This window comes from Meles meles, chromosome 7, assembly GCF_922984935.1.
Source record: "Meles meles chromosome 7, mMelMel3.1 paternal haplotype, whole genome shotgun sequence".
Classification (NCBI taxonomy): domain Eukaryota; kingdom Metazoa; phylum Chordata; class Mammalia; order Carnivora; family Mustelidae; genus Meles; species Meles meles.
In genome coordinates this window covers 79,047,678-79,060,130 of record NC_060072.1, presented here as the reverse complement: position 1 = coordinate 79,060,130, position 12,453 = coordinate 79,047,678, and the positions used below count along the sequence as shown (strand labels likewise).

The following is a 12,453-nucleotide window of genomic DNA, read 5'->3' as shown; positions in this document are numbered from 1 at the left end:
TATACACTAATACTTCCAAAAGGAATTTGTGACAGCTTACGTCATCAATAAAGCTTTTGACATAGTGATAAAAGAATGAGACTCCAGCATGAAGGGACCAAGTAACCTAGTCTAGGGCACATTACTTATTAATTGAATAGAAAATTTAACTGTCAATGTAAAGTAAAATAAAGGGCAATAAATTATATAGCTCATACTGAATTAAAAAAAGAATAATTTAAATTAAATTAAAACATTTTCCCAGCATTAAACACTAAGAGAAATTTTGAATTTAGAGAAATGTCACTGGGCAAAAAACAATTTAAAGGAAAGATTTAAATGAATATCAGGTGTACTCTTCATAAATTCTTATGTTAATTCTGATATCAAATTGCAGCCTTTAGAATCTGTTCTATGTAGGCATAAAGCTTACTGTTCCTACGACAATATATGTATAACAGTTTAGAAGCTCTAGAGGAACAACTCACTCCTTCCTGCTGAAATAACGCTTTTGCTCCTTATTTCAGCATATGCCTGTTCATAACTAGTAGGATATAGCTCCAAATGCTATCCACATTATCAATTCGTTGTTTTCCAGCTTTTCTCCAAAGATCTTTGAAAAGAATAAAATTCAAATACTTTTCAGCTCACATTTTTAGTTGTCATAAATAGGCCAGACAATGTTTGAAAGTGACACAAATTGAAAGAAGGAGTAACCATTAGGGAATTCAATTTTTTTCTCTGAAACATGCCTGTAGAAAAAATAGCTCTGGCTAATTTGAATCACTTTGTTACAGATACTGGAAAAGAAAAACTGCTCTATGGGTGATGATGCATAGGAAAAAATGAAATGAATACTTAGGTCTGCAGGAGACTTCATGGAAACATTTGAGTTCTTAATACTCTGACCTCTCCCCACTCCCCACCACGACCAACGCTGTCATCTTTTTTTTTTTTTTTTTTTTTTCAATTACAGATAGATTTGCTCTAGGGCGCCTGGGTGGCTCAGTCAGTTAAGTATCTGACCCTTGATTTCCAGGTCACTGTTTCGGGATTGTGGTATTGAGCCCCAACTCTGGCTCTGCCCTGGGCCTGGAGTGATTTAGGATTCTCTCTCCCTCTCCTTCTATACCTCCAGTACCACTCCCCAATTTCACACTCTCTCTTTCTTATAAAAAAAAAAAAAAGGAAAAATTTTGCTCTATTTCTTTTCATATCAATTGTCTATATGAGTTTACTGATTGTCTCTAGCCAATGACATTACTGAAATGCCATTGCTAAAGTAATTTCTTCTATCACCTATAAACTGAAACTTTTTCATTGATTTGTTTGCTGAATTTTTTTTTATTTTATTTATTTATTTGAGATATATATATATATAGAGAGAGCAAGCAACAGAACAGGAGAAGAAGAGCAGAGGGAGAGGGAGAAGCAGGCTCCCCACTGAACAGGGAGCCCTCTGAGGGACTCCATCCCAGGACCCCGGGGTCATGACCTGAGCTGAAGGCAGATACTTAACAAACTGAGCCATCCAAGTGCCTCTTGCTCAATTTCATTTTAGATAAGGTTCTAAAGTCATCACATGATTCTGTTTCCCCAATTTACTCAATCTGCATATAATCATCTTTACAGCCTAGATGAAATATTTAATTTTCATTCTATTCATATGCATTTTTTACTCATATGCATTTTTGTTATTTTTCTTTATAGCTTGAACTTAATCAGTCCATTCTTAAGTAAATAATAAATAAATAAAAGGCTATATTTCTTTGTAATTGGTCTCATATGCAATTATATAATGATTTATAAAGACTAAGTACTAAATTATCTTTAAATAAGTAATCACATATATGATACATACATGTCAAAAATATCATTTCCTAGACAAAATTAATATATTAAGCTTTATTAACATAATAAGACATGTTTACTGTTACTCCAGCAACAGCATTTAAATAAATTTGCAAAACACTTACACTTACACTGCCTAGCACAAAGTATAAAATGAATAAATGTTGGTGTACCCATTTCTCCCTTTAAATGGTTTATTATGTCAACAAAACAGAGTAATTTTGCTGTGACACAGATGATAACATCTTCGGACAATTAACTAATTTAATTTCTGTTATTCATTATCTTTATTTTACTAATTGCTAGGCACTATAATCATCATAGTTCCTTTGTAGTATCTATTGTATATCTATACTTTGTTGCACTGTTTTAATCCTAATTAATCTTCCATATGAGAAACGGAGATTTATACAACCTTCTCCATTTCATCTTTAATACACTTACTCTGTTTCTTCCTAAATTACAAGCTACTGAAATTTTTTAAATATATATAACCAAAGTGTTTATTTTTGGCACATTGATTAACACATGACTAGCTCCTTTAAAGAAGAACTAAGTTTATACTGACACTAAGCATTCTAAATTAGTACCCATTTCCAATTCCATGCTCATGAGTTTCTTGTAACTTTATACTTCTGTAGTTAAAATCTAAGAATTTTACATGTTTTGAATCCCAGAGGAATGATTTTCTTTCATTGAAGTTTCTTTTCTTTTCTTAAGAATTTCTCAAAACAGATAATTTAGAGAAGCAAAAGAGTTCATTAAAGAACATTTTCCCTTAAACTAAGAAATTAATTATATGAAGAACATTAAATCTCAATCAAGAATCTTACAATTAAGGAAAAAATTACTGCAATTTTAATATTATTATTCAATTTCTAACAAGTATGTTTTGAAACTTTTCTGTATGTAGGTATGCCTACATAGTAGATCCTTAGATAATACGCCTCAATCATCAGAAACTCTGTTTCCACATGTAAAAATTAAAGATTAGTCACATTTTTATATGACTCCTTCCAACTTGATGAGGGACTAAATAGACAAATTCTAAAAAATCTTTCTCTTGGATTACCAAAAATATTTTTCTCACTACTATAAGAAACATCAGTTAAAGTTCAATTTAAATGAAAAGAGAGGTTCACTTAAAGGCATTAATATTTCTGTGAGTGGGGACCACATTCTACTGCAATGAAGAACACAGAAAATCATCATATTTGTATGTGATATGATATTTCATAACCTCAAAACAGTCCTGGTGCCAAAGAATTTTCTTTTTTCCTACACAGTGATTTATTTAAAAATCAACAATATTTGGCATTCATGCTCCCCTGCAAAGGTCTCATCCAAATATATCTATGCACACAGTTGGCCATGTTTTCTCTCTTCTAATTGAGTATTCTGGCACAAATAATCATGTCTTTCAATAACTTTATTATTATTTATGATTATTTCTACTCCCCTCATGAATGTAACATCTTCAGTAAGTTTCAAAGAAACAACGTACTATTTCAAGTCATCCTCAACAACATGAGACAACCCCAGACGCAGTAAGACACATTCTTTATGGCCTAGATCTCTGTTTATCTTGCAGGCCATTTATTCCTGAACACATTGTTTTATATAATTTGTCATTTAGCTATGACTAGGTCACAGTATGCAATATATTCACCATCTTTAATACTTTCCTAACAATGCTACTGCCTCATTGTGATCTATGTGATTATAACTAGTATGAATTGATTACACAAGCCAACAAGACCTTATTATCATAAATTGATGACAAATATTTACCAACTATATACAATATATCAAGCAATGTGCTAAATACTGAAGATATGTACAAAAACAGAGTGATAATTGTGCCTATGTAGTCTGAAAGCATTTTGAATGTTACTTAAAATAGTTGAATTATTTTCATTTCTGCTATTAACATAACTTCTACCTAACACATGATTTTTCTTTATTAAAATATCCACAATATTTTCTGGATAGAATATCAACTTGCATTTTAAATCACCAAATCCTTTACAGTAATTTTCTAATTAATAATGTAAAAAAAACAACAACAACACACTGTACATTCATCTCAATCACCTGAACTTACCATTTACAACATAATCCTTGTGAAAACTCACAAAATATACTCATGGGTCAAGGTGGTAAGAAAGAGGGTGCTACAAGACAGAAAGATATCTAAATCTTGGTTGCCAAGCATGTTCCTTAAAGCATAGCAAAGTTGGTCTTCATTGAGATTGAAGACCACACTCATAAAGAAACTAACACTGTTGACTTGATATTCAGATGTCCAGGTACAGGTGTACATTAGATCAAGATAGATTTTTGTTGTTAAAAAAAAAAATCCTACTACAGGATTCATTTTACGTTTGGTATGTACATTTACATAATAACTGTGCTGACCAAAGTCTATTAATTTAATGGTGTGACTTAAAAATAATGTCTTCAAATTAATAAAATATGATAACAGTAATTCATGTGACCATTCACTTTTCACATATTTATTGAACACCTGCTTTGCTCATAGACCCTGGCAATGCAATGATAAATAAAACAAAATTGATAGTCTATTATTCAATTATATGTAGGACACTTGCCTGGTTAATACCACATTTTCTCCTGAAGGGGTTAAGAAGAAAAAAAAATTCTAAAAGGACCCTCTCAGGGAAAAGCACTATAAAATTATTCTTATCACTAATTTACATTTTAGAGGAAACAATAATAAACTAACATAAATTTGTTGAAAACTCATTATCCATCAATCTACTCAATGATATTTAAGCTGGTCCATATATTGGACATCTTGTTAAATGTATTTCCTCATGTGTCATTGTGTTCCTTTATCCATCAGTCAAATTTTCCACACTTGAGCAAAGTGACCTTTTATTTTTAGAGGATGTTTATGGATGGTTAATTTTTCAAATCATACTTGACTTTCTTCTAATTACAAATCTCTTAATAAAAATTAACTTGTAACTTTGCACTTTTTCCATTATATGCATTTTAGTTAAATAAATGATAGAAGAACAAACTATGAACATAGCAGTCCAAGATCTCATTGAATTAACATGCTTTGATATTTGAAGTTTTTTGCAAAATGCCAAAAAAAAAAAAAAAAGAAAAAGAAAAAATACCAAACTTATGGGGATATAGCAGAGAGATTTTAATTTCCTAATCCTGGACCTAGAGTTTTAGTAACAGCATAAACTCAATCTCAGTTTTCTAATCTTTAAAGTGAGAATCTCATAGTCTTCTAAAAAGGATTAAAAGAATATGTATTAAAGCAATTATCTCAGCATCAAACACAAAACTTGCTTCCTTTATCCTTTCAAGCTGTGTTCATTAACTACCTTTTTTTAGTGTGAGCCTCTAAATTTTCTAGTGAACACCATTTATTTTATAACTACATTAAATGAACCATTATACAACTATTTAAAACCATTGTAACTATCCTTTGATTGCTGCCTCCAAGAAATTATTCTGATGCTTTCCCCTACTTTTGGCCAAAGCCCAATTTATATGCCCTTATTGTACCTGGTTTACATCTTGTCAAGAACTATCTTTGTCCAATAAACTTTCTGTTTGCTCCAGTCTCTTTTTCAACAGACTGTTTTGTCCATGGCAATAGACAATAAACTTCTCCTTGCATAGACATTATGCAGAGAAGGGGCTTAATAAACATTTCCTGAATTAACAAATTAGTATGTTCCATGACCTCAAGAGAGTCACAACTATGTAAGGTAGTATACATATCTTTTATCCAAGGATATAACATCATTCCCTCTATTAAACTGTGCCATAGTATTTAGTATATGTAAATCTGTTTATTCCACTAGAATATAAACTCTTTGATGGAAAGATTCATGTTTTATTCATCCCTGTATACCCAAAGTCTGGCACAGTGTCTGGCATATGTGTAGCATTTGCCAAATATGGTTCCCCAACTCAAGAGAATTACTTAGAACTTGGGAAGCTATCGCTGCTAGCCTTGTGCTCAAAAGTTTAATCCAGGGGCACCTGGGTGGCTCAGTGGGTTAAGCCTCTGCCTTCGGCTCAGGTCATGATCTCAGGGTCCTGGGATCGAGTCCCACATTGGGCTCTCTGCTCAGCAGGGAGCCTGCTTCCTCCTCTCTCTCTCTCTGCCTGCCTCTCTGCCTACTTGTGATCTCTATCTGTCGAATAAATAAATAAATGAAATCTTAAAAAAAAAAAGTTTAATCCAGAGGATTAAAATTGCAACTGCACACATCACTTGAAAATAACAGTCAAACATCCCAGATAACCATGATAGATCATCCTTGCTTCTGTTATGTGGGATTAATTGGAATGCAGATATTTTATTTTTTTAAAGTTAGCTCTAAGCCCAACATGGACCTTGAACTCATGATCCTGACATCAAGAGTCGATGCTCTACCGACTGAGCCAGTCAGGTGCTCCAGAATGCAGATATTTTAGAAGTGATCACACTGGCAATAAAGATCAAAGTTTCAGGCATTTTGGCATAAGGGGTTTGGATAGTAAAATAGATAGAAAAGGACTGACCTGAGAAATTCTGTTGATGCATTAAAAAAAATATATGTTTATAGTTTAGATGGGAGAACAAAACAAAGAGTTGTATTAGATCTAAGTTTATATATGGGACAAATAGAAGTATCTCTTCTGCTTAGAACCCATGTATCTATCTGAAGGTCAATCAGAATAGGAATAAAGCTGGGGTGCCTGGGTGGCTCAGTTGACTCTTGGATTCAGCTCAGGTCATGATCTTATGGGTCATGGGATCATGTTCCAAACTTAGTAGGGAGTCTGCTTGAAGATTATCTCCCTCTGACCCTCTCCCCTACGTTCCCCACCATGTGCATGCCTACTTTCTCTCTCTAAAATAAATAAACCTTTTTAAAAATATGGCCATAAAGCCAGCGCCTTCATACAAACATTACTGTGCCTGGCACGTTTTTTAATGATGACAATTGTCATGTAAAAGGTACTTAACTATGTTAAATAATTCTACTTAATGTTTGGAAGCATAAATAATTATCTAAGAATATAGTAATTTAAAGGTAGATAAGTCTGAAGACAGAAGAAAGACTAGAAGACTTGTAATCATCTGTATGTTTACTGAGGCACTGCTATCACCACTTTTAACAGATAATACAATATAAGAAATTTTTCTAAAGATACAATTATATTCAAATTTTCCATAGACTGGCAAATTTTCTTTTTGGTAGGGGTTAAAGTTCTTATTCTCTACTTATATTACCCCTCAGTATTATTTTTCATCCAAATCCTCAAATATTAGCTAAGCCTGGGCCAGAATTCAAATATAGAAAACATAAAATTAGGAAATAAAAATAAATTACATGCTCATGACAATTTTACAGAATAAAATTTCTCAGCGGTATGTGCCTTTGAATTTTCTACTAAAATTTTCCCTCCGTAGATCATCACTATTGATCATAATTTCAAAGCACTTTAAAAAAATCATTAATAAAAGTCATTCCCTAGGTTCACGTAAAGGCAAAAATTGCAGTTGTTTTCCACTATTCTTGCCTATTTGTTCTGGAACTTGGGTGCCCTCATACTGACCTATTTTGTTTATTACTGGTCCATCCAATTCACCTCTTGGCTGCCTACTCATCCAGTTCTTCAAGAGATCCTCCTGTTTGTCACCCAGCTTTTTCTTTTGCCAACTAATATATCATCTTCCATCTGTTTGAATTCCTATGTTCTTTCTGGCACAGTTCTGCCTCCAGATTCCCTCTCAGCCACCTACCTTGCTGCCCTTCCATCTGCTAGCATGACTAGTGTCTTTTCTAACCTATTCTCCATCTAAATCATCTTCAATTTTCCCCTTGAGTTTCTTTCTCAAAAGTTCGTATCTTAAAGGGCTACTGTGATAGCATTCATTACATATACAGTCTTGGAGTAGAAAGGGAAGTTAAGAACCATTAAGTTCAAACATGCATTTAATTTTTTAATTCTTCTACCCTTCAAAGTCATTTCTTGTTCTCAATTTCTTTCAGTGATGGTGTTTTGAAGCAATACAGTGTACCACTGAAAGATATCAATGCTGTCTTTTGGTATATATACTTCAGAGCACTACCTCTGTGTGGCTCAATTCTTGTTAGTCTTGTGGTTAATTGTGTTTGGTTCATTGTTCCAATGTTTGGCATTTGCGGATTAGCAACAACCTTTTCTTGGACACCACATTTTTAAGACCATTCAATTCAATTTTGGAGGCTTAATGTAGCAGAAATATTTCTTAATTAGGATCTGTGCTACTTATTGGATACCAAAGACATTATATAAACAAAACTAGCATTTGATAATTACATTTTCAGTATTTGATATTTTAGGAGCATAAGGTGGCATTTTCCCTTGACATTGATTTAGTTGCTGGATAAGGTAGATGCTTGTTTTTATAAAGCAGATAGGCTACAAGTTAAAACAGACTCAGAAAAAATGATTAAACTTTAGACCTATGTAGCTTGTCATTATACTGAAAACTTCTAATTGTCCATTCATATTTCTGGAGGATATACCCTCCCTCTACTAACCGCAACTTACGAAAGAGTTAAGCTTATGTTTATAAGAGGTTCACTTAGGATTTACCCTTAAATCTGAATGTAGCAGTTCAATAAAACAGTAATGATTTTTTTAAAAAGACTTGACTGATTTATTTTAAATACTGGGAATATTATTAACCTTTCCATTGATGTTAATTGGTGTTAAAGATATTAAGACATTCTCATGTTTGTTTTCATATAGGTTTTATTATTATATAGGTTTCATTATTATTATGGTATGGTAAAGCCAATAGATGTGATGATGTCTGCCATTGAGAAGGCAGTTGTTACACTGGCAGATCCTAAGAAAGGGGACATACCATGACTGGGGCCAGACAGGGAATCTTGGGGGTCTAGGGCTAATCAGGAGACAGAAGGAGGGAGAAAACTATGAGCAAAAGCCTTTATTGTGGTTTTCTTGGGAAGGAGGCAGAGTAAGTGGATTTAGAATTGGCCAGTCTGAATTACTTCAGGAAGCTCTGGGGGGCACTGGAGCTGTCGGGAGTTGTCTGGTACTTGTCCCTGGGGTGATAAGGGCAAGAAGACATTGGCTAGAGCCTAAGAACACTGATAAAGAAGGAAGTTTAAGGTGTGGGCTCCTGGTTGCTTGCTTTGCATTTGAAAAAGTGAATTCAATGGTAATTGGTTCACTAAGTCTAGTAATTGGCTATACTTGGGAGGGACAGTCCCTCCAGGGACAGCAAAGCAAAGCATGAGAATACAGACTAAAAGGCAAGATTATTATAATAATTAATATCAAACTAACAATCACTGAAAAATGTTCAGCATTCATCTGATTCAAGAGTCCGAAAATTTTTGAGCCTTAAATTTTCCTCCAAAGGGATTAAATAACATATGTGAGTGTCCGATGACTATAAAACCAAGTCTACATTCTTACCTGCTCCTACCCTGTTTATTCTCAACTAGACCTATCCAATTCCTCTATTTCAGTCCTGACACTAGAATATAAAGTATTAAGTTTTGCTTCCATGCCTTTACGTATGTATATTCTTCTCCTGGACTCCATTTAAAAATTTTGAGTATGGTTCCTTGTCTTATGATTGTTAAAACATTTTATACCAAATATTTTGGATGGTGCTATATTGCACTTTTTACCTACATTGGATTATTTGTTCCGTGGAAAGCACTGCTCCTTATCTTTTTTCATATCTAGGAAGACAGAAAACCTAGCAAAAGCACACAGGAGGATTCTTAAATAAATGTTTCTTCATTATACTGAGTTGTCTTACGAGAGGAAAGTGATTAAAAACAATGAAAAAGAGTGAAATTTATATTTATAATCAGAGGAAAGAGATTGCTGCATGAACATGTATGAAGCTGTGTTAAAATGAAACATCCTCAGAGTCAAATTTTAGGAGCATTTTTGAAAGGAAAATATTTCAAAAACTAATTTCTTAGGGAATATATTTTAAGGAGGAACAAATTTTATTATTTTTTACTATGACAGAAAAGATAAGATGTAATTTCTTGGTATCATTCTTCAGTATAAATTCATACTTGAAAAACTTTCTGTAACTCTTACAAAGCTTGTAACTCATCAGAACTATTTACTAAAAATTACAGCGGAGGGAAGTACCCTGGGTGGCTCAGTCAGTTATGTATCCAACAACTTGGTTTCGGCTCAGGCCATGATCTCAAGAGTCCTGAGACTGAGCCCAGTGTGGGGCTCCATGCTCAACAGGCCTGCTTGAGATTCTCTCTTCCTCTCTCACTGCCCTTCCCCCCACACCTTCTCTCTCTCAAATAAATAAATCTTAAAAAAATACAGGGGAGAAATCCTTGTCACAAAAATATAAGCTCAGATTTAATCAATTTGTATGTGTGTTTCAAGTTTGGAAAATGGACATATTATCTCTCTTCAAATGCTTTTACTCCTTACTCTTCCAATAAATGACTCATAACTTTTTACAATCTTAGTTTATGGCTAATGCTGAAAACAGGACATATAGAGATATATAGAGTTTTACATATAGATAGGTTTCTACTTAGATTTATTATAAGTATAAACATTAATATAAATATTTATACTAAAAAGAAAATTGATGGCTTACCATTTTAAAATGTTCAACTGATTTCTCACTCTATTAAGTCACCTTTAAAATTCATGTTTAAATTAAATTACTAAGCTTTATATTAGGGAATCATAATATTTCAGAATTCTTATAAATTGATTTTAAGGTACATTAATAATATGTATCAACTATTCATTCAGTATATTTTTCTTTCAAAATCCTGTATTTAATATTTCACTGCTATATGGGTTTCTCATTCCATTTCCTCTTTTCTTTTATTATATTCTTTTTGGATCTTCAGTCTCCTTCCTAACTGCATCTAATACAACTATGCTTTGCCATAATAATCATTATCTAACTTCATTTTGGCATCTCACCTCATATATTGTGGTTAATATTCAAAAATCCTCATTAATCTCTTGTTAGTTTCTCCCAACTGACAATCTATAAAAATTAATTATAACTACTGTGGGAACTGGGAACTGAGAGTATCTCATTCCAGATTTCCCTCACATGATCCTGGAAATACTCCTTCACCATCACGTATTTTCAGTGATACTGAGAAGTGGCTCGGGTTAAGTTTGAGAGTAGAACGATGGCAGAGAGGATGAACAAGTGCAACATTATGTGGACCCCTTTGTTCATACAATCTCACCATGTTAGTCCATTAATTTTACTGCTATGGTCTTGTCATCCAGCATGGGGGGCTTTTCTTCTCCTACTGTCACTTCAGCCAGCTCCAGCGAGTAGAGCTGCATTATACTCATTACTCAGAATTTAGTATGCTGCTAAGCAATAAATATCTTTAAGTTTCTGCCCCTTCCATTCTTTCCCATTTTCCTTTCAATTCCATTTTACCAGCGGTTAAGGGGCCACCTCAGCCAGGAGGTATTTGAGCAGAACTGAACACCATGACTCAGCATCAGGAGAACTTGAACATGCATAGGCAGTTACTTCTCCTTCCTATCCTCTCCCCCGCCCCCCAGGAAAAACTCAATGTGTGAGTTTCCTCCTGTACCTAAACTAGCTCAGTTTTGCATTTCAAACACGTTCTACAGTGTGAGTTCTGTGCCACCATACTGCCAGGCAGCTGAAAGGAAACTTGATAGAATAATACCGCAGCAGAACTGAAATACATTGTGAAATGTTTGAAAAGTGTTTTCCTGTGCTCTTATTATCATTGTTCTATATTTCTTTCCCTTTTTCTTTTAATAAGGGATACCTATTTCAGAAAGCATACTTATCATCTATTAGTGGATCTTGATAGATTATTTAGCAAACATTTTTTAAAACTTAGCATCATACTTGAGGAAGTACATATACATACATGTTATATTACACATATTATGCTTTACAAATTATATATGATAGTGTTTTTAGGTGTGTATAAACATGTGTACATATATGCATATGTGTATATATACTAATAGTGTATATATATTAATTGTATATATTTACTGTTTAAAATCATCTTTGAAACATTTTACTATATCTAGTTTCCTACTAAATGTTCTTTAATGCTATTTTCCCACCCTAAAGAGAGGTCGAGGAATTCATATCATACTGCATATCATTTACATATTTGTTAGTTATTTGCCATGATATTTAAGCAAGCAGCTTTAATTCACAAAGACTGGCAAATATAGTAGTATATTATTATTACTACTTTTCACTTTTTCAGAGTTTTTGTGAATTTTGTTCGGCTTTTATACAGTAGGTTCTACAATTATATAAACTTAATTTTTAAAACATCAAGAAAAAAATAAAACTTTTTTTGGTGTAAATTTCAGAATATACCATCTATCCACTCTTTTTTTTAATAGTAAGGCACACTGGACAGGAGGAAAGAAAACAAAGCACTCCAGGTAGAATTCAAACTGCTTTCTGACAACAAGGTCTTCCTTCAAGGACACGCTATTCCAAATTATTTCAATTCCATCTGTTCAATTTGTATGCAACACAGTATTTGAATTTGAGTACCTCAGTGCTATCCTCTACTTCTGGGAAAAGGA

At 33.3% G+C, this 12,453-nt stretch overlaps 1 protein-coding gene across 3 annotated transcripts in view; it reads right to left on the bottom strand.

The window, feature by feature from the left end:
* The window catches only part of CNTN1 (contactin 1), a 364,883-nt gene that overhangs the window by 230,827 nt on the left and 121,603 nt on the right, over positions 1-12,453 (bottom strand). The window lies entirely within an intron of this gene.